Source organism: Leucoraja erinacea, chromosome 5 (genome assembly GCF_028641065.1).
Source record: "Leucoraja erinacea ecotype New England chromosome 5, Leri_hhj_1, whole genome shotgun sequence".
Lineage (NCBI taxonomy): Eukaryota > Metazoa > Chordata > Chondrichthyes > Rajiformes > Rajidae > Leucoraja > Leucoraja erinaceus.
In genome coordinates, this window is record NC_073381.1 from 6,479,699 (window position 1) to 6,487,193 (window position 7,495).

Consider the following 7,495-nt stretch of genomic DNA (forward strand, 5'->3'; position numbering starts at 1 on the left):
TGAATGGCGGTGCTGGCTCGAAGAGCTGAATGGCCTACTCCTGTACCTATTTTTCTATGTTTCTATGTATCTGTCTTTGGAGAATGTTTATACATTTGTATTATAAGATACTAAAGCAGAATTTGAAGTGCCGTTCCTCCAGTTTGGGTGTGGCCTCACACAGGTAATGGAGGAGGCTCCAGGACAGGAAGGTTAAATGTGGGAATGGAGATGGGAGTTGAAATTGTTAGCCACTGGAAATTCCAGTAGACCTGGGCAGACCAAACACAAGGTTATTATAATCCTCGACAGACACAAAATGCTGGAATAGCTCAACGGGACAGGCAGCGTCTCTGAAGAGAAGGAATGTGTGACATTCCCTCACCCATTCCTTCATCACCATTACCTTCTCTCCAGCGATGCTGCCTGTCCCGCTGAGTTACTCCAGCATTTTGTGTCATTTTGTGTTTGAACCAGTAACTGCAGTTCTTTCCCAGACATGTTATTCTAATCCTATTGCATTGCATTTTAGTGCTACTCTATTAGAGTCATAGAGTGTTACAGCGTGGAAACAAGTCCTACAGCCCAACTTGTCCACAACGACCAACATGTCCCATCTACACTAGTCCCACCTGCCTGTGATTAGCTCACATCCCTCTACACCTATCCTATCCATGTTCATATCTAATTGTTTTTAAAATGTTGATTAGTCCCTTCCTCAACTACATCCTCTGGCAGCTTGTTCCATATCCCACCACCCCTCAGGTCCCTATTAAATCTTTTCCACTTCAACTTAAAACCATGTCCCCTGCTTCTCAATTCCCCTACTCTGGGCAAAACACTTTGTGCATCTACCTGATCTATTCCTCCCTTGATTTCATATGCCTCCATAAGATCAAGTTCAAGTTCAAGTTCACATTTCTTGTCACTAGAATCGTCTCTGTCTCTCTTCATCCTTTCTGCCATATTTATCTTCTTACACTCTAATCCATTAAATCTCATCTGCTATTTATCAACCCAATTTTCTCCCTTACAAAATGTTATTATTCTTCTGACTGATGACCACATTTGAATAATTTGAAATTCTAACCTACATATCCATCTCCAAATTGCATCCTTTAATCATCCTTTATGGTACCCTCATCAAAAGTGAACGCTAATTACTCAAACAGTATTTGCCATTCACTTATCTGTGTTGAATATCTTTTTAATTAACTCAAATTGTGATTTGAGCTTCCATTTAAATTCCCCTGATTTCCGGCACAGATATTGCTGTCCTAACGTCAGCCTGGAGAGACTGGATGTGGAGAGGATGTTTCCACAAATGGGAGAGTCTAGGACCAGAGGTCATACGCTCAGAATTAAAGGATGTTCCTTTAGGAAGGAGATGAGGAGGAATCAAGGGATATGGGGAGAAGGCAGGCACGGGTTATTGATTGGGGACGATCAGCCATGATCACAATGAATGGCGGTGCTGGCTCGAAGAGCCGAATGGCCACCTCCTGCACCTATTTCTATGTTTCTATGAATCACTTTGGTTAGAGAGTGGCAAATCTGTGGAATCCTTTGCGACAGAATAAGATGGAGGCCGTCAATGGAAATTTTTAAGGCAGAGATAGATAGATTCTTGATTGGTATAGGTGTCAATTGTTGGCCTTGGAGCACAAGAGAATGAGAGGCCATCTTGTAGAGGTGTATAAAATCATGAGAGGACTAGATTGGGTGGATGCACAGAGTCTCTTGCCCTGAGTAGGGGAAGCGAGAATCAGAGGACATAGGATAAAGGTGAGGTGTGTTTTAATGTCTCTTGGTATGTTTTATGTGGGGGGTTGGTGGGGGGATTGGGGGAAACTTTTCTCAGTCACTTACCTCAACCTTGCATTGCCGGAGACCTGTGTTGTAATTCAAAGGATCTTATGTTGTATGTCAAGGTATGCCTATGGAAAACCTTGAGGGGTGTGTTAAGCAAAGGTCCTTGTGCTGCACAGCTATCTTAAGAGCCTGTCACACGGACATGCGACCTGCATGCGGCAAGCGCGACCTAATGTGGTCGCTTGTGCCGTACGGCCTCGCGGGGCCGGTCCCACTTCGATCGCCGGAGCCGTATGGAGTTGTGCGGAGCTGGTCCCGACATCGCGCGGGGCACCGAAAAACTGACCGTGTTTAAAAATTCCGCGCGGCAACGGCCTGCCGGCCCGCAGCCGCCTCAACGCCGTACGTCACGAGCGAACTTCCCGTGGACTTCGCTCGAACTTCATGTCACTCACTCGACCTCCGCGCGCCCCCCGCTTCTGGTTTGGTCACGCATACAGGCGCATGCTGTTGGAACCGGCCCTTTCGGTCGCGCTTGCCGCATGCAGGTCGCATGCCCGTGGTACAGGCCCTTTAATCTTTGTCATACACATAAACATAGAAACATGGAAAATAGGTGCAAGAGTAGGGCATTCGGCCCTTCGAGCCAGCACCACCATTCAAAATGATCATCCAAAACCAGTATACCGTTCCTGCTTTTCCTCCATATCCCTTTATCCCTTTGTAAATTTAACTCACTTTTGAAAACATCCAGTGAATTGGCTTCCACTGCCTTCTGTGGCAGAGAATTCCACAAATTCATAACTCGCTGGGTGAAAAGGTTTTTCCTCATCTCAGTCCTAAATGGCCTACCCCTTATTCTTAAACTGTGACCCCTGGTTCTGGACTCCCCCAACATCGGGAACATTTTTCCTGCATCTAGCCAGTCCAATCCCTTAAGAATATTAGATGTTTCTATAAGATCCTCTCTCATTCTTCAAAATTCCAGTGTATACAAGCCCTGTCGATCCATTCTTTCATCATATGTCAGTCCCACCATCCCCAGGAATTAACCTGGTGAACCAACGTTGCATTCCATCTATGGCAATAGCATACAGCCATTTCCACAGTCTGTTGTGCCTGGTGCTCTTGATGTGGCCTCACCAACACTGTGATCCAGATCACTGCAAAGATTATCCAGTGGTCATTTCACTGCACATCTCGTGTGTGTATGTGACAAATAAACTTGACTTGACTTGACTTGACTTGACTTGATAACAAATTGGATGAGAAAGAAACTACAGCAATAAGCACATCAGCAACTCTGCATTGATTAGCTGGAGTTGAAAAAGCCGACAGGGAAAATATTGAGACTGACAAGACATTGATTGCCAAGGACCTGGATGTGAGTTGGCTGCTGACAAGGACATGCACTTGTGCAGATTGCTGCGTCGGATGAGAGTGAAGGAGAGGAAACTTACCGAATAGTGAAAGGCCTAGATAGAGTGGATGTGGAGAGGATGTTTCCACTAGTGGGAGAGTCTAGGACCGGAGGTCACAGCCTCAGAATGAAAGGCCAAAGAACAGAAAGGGGATGAGGAGGAATTTCTTTAGTGAATTTATTGCCACAGACGGCTGTGGAAAATTTTAAGGTAGAGATTGACAGATTCTTGATTAGTACGGGTGTCAGGGGTTATGAGGAGAGGGCAAGAGAATGGGGTTAGGAGGGAGAGATAGGTCAGCCATGATTGAATGGCGGAGTAGACTTGATGGGCCAAATGGCCTAATTCGGCTCCTATCACTTATGAACGTGGAGGAGGATTTAGAGTTATACAGCAGTAAAACAGGTTCTTCTTGCTTATGCTGACCGAGATGCCTCATCTACACTAGTCCCACTTGCTCATCTTTGGCCCATATCTCTCAAGACCTTTCCTATCCATGTATCCATGTATTTTAAATCTTGTTATTATACTACTCCTCTAGCTGCTCATGCCATATACCCACCACCCTCTGGTTCAGCAAAGATTTACGAGGATGTTGCCAGGACCCGAGGGTGTGAGCTATAGGGAGAGGTTGAGTAGGCTGAGTCTCAATTCCATGGAGCGCAGGCGGACGAGGGGAGATCTTATAGAGGTGTACAAAATCATGAGAGGAATTGATTGGGTCGTTTACCCATAGTAGGAGAATCGAGGACCAGAGGACATTGGTTCAAGGTGAAGGGGAAAAGATTTAACTGAAATCTGTGGGTAACTTTTTCACACAGAGGGTGGTGGGTGTATGGAACAAGTTGCCAGAGGAGATAGTTGAGGCTGGGACTATCCCATTGTTTAAGAAACAGTTGGACAGGTACATGGATACGACAGGTTTGGATGGGTTATGGACTACGCGCAGGCAAGTGGGACTAGTGTAGCTGGGACATTGTTGGCCAGTGTGGGTGAGTTGGGCCGAAGGGCCTATTTCCACACTGTATCACTCTATGACTATGACTGTGTGAAAAAGTTATATTAAATCTTTCCCTTCTTACTTAAACTTATGTCTTCAGTGTCAATTCTCTTAGTAAAAGACTGCATTTTCCTCTCATCATCTTATAGACCTCTATAAGATCACCTCACATCTTCTTGCACTCCAAGAAATAAAAGTTCAAGCCTGCCGAACCTCTCCCTATAGCTCAGCCCTCTCATGTCCTGGCAACAGCCTTGTTAATATTTGTACTTTCCAGCTTAACAACGTATTTCCTATAGCTGAGTGACCAAAATTGAATGCAATACTTCAAATGTATAAGACGGGAATGCAAATGCTGATTTACGCCGTAGATAGACATAGAAAAAGCTGGAGTAAATCAGAAATGTAACAGAAAAATGTGAGGTGTCACATTTTGGGATGTCTGACATGGACCCACATGGTAAAGGGTAGGGCTCTGGGGAGTGTTGTAGAGCAGAGGGATCTAGGAGTGCAGGTGCATGGTTTCTTGAGGTGGAGTCGCAGGTAGATAGGGTGATCAAAACAGTTTTTGGCATATTGGCCTTCATCAGTGAGGGTATTGAGCATTGAGGTTGGGAGGTCATGTTGCAGTAGTCTAAGACATTGGTGCGGCAGCATCTAGAGTATTGTGTTCAGTTCTGGGCACCGTGTTATAGCAAAGATGTTGTCAAGCTGGAAAGGGTACAGAGAAGATTCACGAGGATGTCAAGTCAAGTCAAGTCAAGTGAGTCTATTGTCATGTGTCCCTGTATAGGACAATTAAATTCTTGCTTTGCTTCAGCACACAGAACATAGTAGGCATTTACTACAAAACAGATAAGTGTGTCCATATACCATAATATAAATATATACACACATGAATAAATAAACTGATAAAGTGCAAATAACAGAAAATGGGTTATTAATAATCAGAGTTTTGGCCGAGCCAGGTTTAATAGCCTGATGGCTGTGGGGAAGTAGCTATATCTGAACCTGGTTGTTGCAGTCTTCAGGCTCCTGTACCTTCTACCTGAAGGTAGCAGGGAGATGAGTGTGTGGCCAGGATGGTGTGGGTCTTTGATGATGCTGCCAGCCTTTTTGAGGCAGCGACTGCGATAAATCCCCTCGATGGAAGGAAGGTCAGAGCCGATGATGGACTGGGCAGTGTTTACTACTTTTTGTAGTCTTTTCCTCTCCAGGGCGCTCAAATTGCCGAACCAAACCATGATGCAACCGGTCAGCATGCTCTCTACTGTGCACCTGTAGAAGTTAGAGAGAGTCTTCCTTGACAAACCGACTCTCCGTAATCTTCTCAGGAAGTAGAGGCGCTGATGAGCTTTCTTGATAATTGCATTAGTGTTCTCGGACCAGGAGAGATCTTCAGAGATGTGCACGCCCAGGAATTTGAAGCTCTTGACCCTTTCAACCATCGACCCGTTGATATAAATGGGGCTGTGGGTCCCCCTCCTACTCCTTCCAAAGTCCACAATCAGTTCCTTGGTTTTGCTGGTGTTGAGGGCCAGGTTATTGCGCTGGCACCATATGGACAGTTGCTCGATCTCTCTTCTGTACTCTGACTCATCCCCATCAGTGATACGTCCCACAACAGTGGTGTCGTCAGCGAACTTGATGATGGAGTTCGCACTGTGACTGGCTACGCAGTCATGAGTATAGAGTGAGTACAGCAGGGGGCTGAGCACGCAGCCTTGAGGTGCTCCCGTGCTGATTGTTATCGAGGCTGACACATTTCCACCAATACGAACAGACTGTGGTCTGTGAATGAGGAAGTCGAGGATCCAATTGCAGAGGGATGCGCAGAGACCTAGTTCTGCGAGTTTGGTAACCAGCTTGGAGGGGATGATTGTGTTAAATGCCGAGCTGTAAACGATGAATAACAGCCTGACATATGAGTTTTTGTTGTCCAAATGGTCCAGAGCGGAGTGGAGGGCCAGCGAGATCGCATCCACCGTTGATCTATTGTGGCAGTAAGCGAACTGCAGTGGGTCCAGGTTTTTGTCGAGGTAAGAGTTGATTTGCTCCATGATCAACCTCTCAAATCACTTCATCATGTTGCCAGGACTAGAGGGTCTGAGCTATCCAGAGAGGTTGAGTAGTTGGGGACCATATGCTGGAGTGCATGTCCTGCCCTGGTTTGACTTGCCAAAATGCAACACCTCACACTTATCCACATTGAACTCCATGAACTATTCTTCAGCCCACTTGCCCAACTGATCAAGATCCTGCTGTAATTATTGTCTCCTTTCATCTCCAGTCTTTGTCACTTACCCCACCCATCTGCCAATCCAACCCCCTCACTGGTACATGGATAAGGCGGGTTTGGAGAACTATGGGCCAAGTTGGACTAGTGTAGATGGGGCATGTTTATCGGTGTGGCCAAGTTGGGCCAAAGGAGCCTGTTTGCATGCTGTAAGTTCATAAGTTCATGCTATAGGAGCAGAATTAGGCCATTCAGCCCATCAGGTGTACTCGACATTCAACCATGGCTGATCTATCTTTCCCTCTCAACCCCATTCTCCTGCCTTCTCCTCGTAATCCCTGACACCCTTACTAATTAAGAATTTATCAATCAATGCCTTAAAAAATATCCATTGACTTGACTTCCACAGCTTTCTATGGACTAAGGCCCTATGACAATGACTCTATGACCTGAAACCGCCTTGCAGGATTTTGTCCTACCTCCACCTCTTTTGCAGTTAGTTCTCTCTCCCCAACTGTAATCAGTATGAAGAAGGGTCCTGGCCAAAAACATCGCCTGTCCATTCCCTCCACAGTTGCTGCCTGACCCGTTGAGTTACTGACCCATTTAGAACTGAAATGAGGAGCCTACGGCCATACTAGCCTGAACACGCCCGATCCCGTCTGATCTTGGAAGCTAAGCAGGCTCAGGCCTGGTTACTACTTGGATGGGAGACCGCCTGGAAATACCAGGTGCCGTAGTCTAAAAAAAAAAGAACTGAGATGAGGAAAAACCTTTTCACCCAGAGAGTTGTGAATTTGTGGAACTTTCTGCCTCAGAGGGCAATGGAGGCCGACTCACTGAATGCATTCAAAAAGAGAGAGCTCTTCAGGCTAACGGAATCAAGGGATTTGGGGAGAAGGCAGGATAGGGGTGATGATTGTGGATGATCAACTATGATTACAATGAATGGCGGTGTTAGCTCGAATAACTCCTTGTGTTATTGTTCCCTCTGTTACCCTATCCGGGTAAATAGTCACCAGCAGACAAATGACAAACATCTTGGTC

The 7,495-nt window shown here is 45.9% G+C and overlaps 1 non-coding gene across 1 annotated transcript; it reads left to right on the forward strand.

Moving 5' to 3' along the window:
- The first annotated feature begins 7,072 nt into the window (after positions 1-7,072).
- LOC129697724 (5S ribosomal RNA) lies at positions 7,073-7,191 on the forward strand. The gene has a single exon (XR_008723568.1). It is a non-coding gene; the product is annotated as a 5S ribosomal RNA (ribosomal RNA).
- The last annotated feature ends 304 nt before the right edge of the window (positions 7,192-7,495 follow it).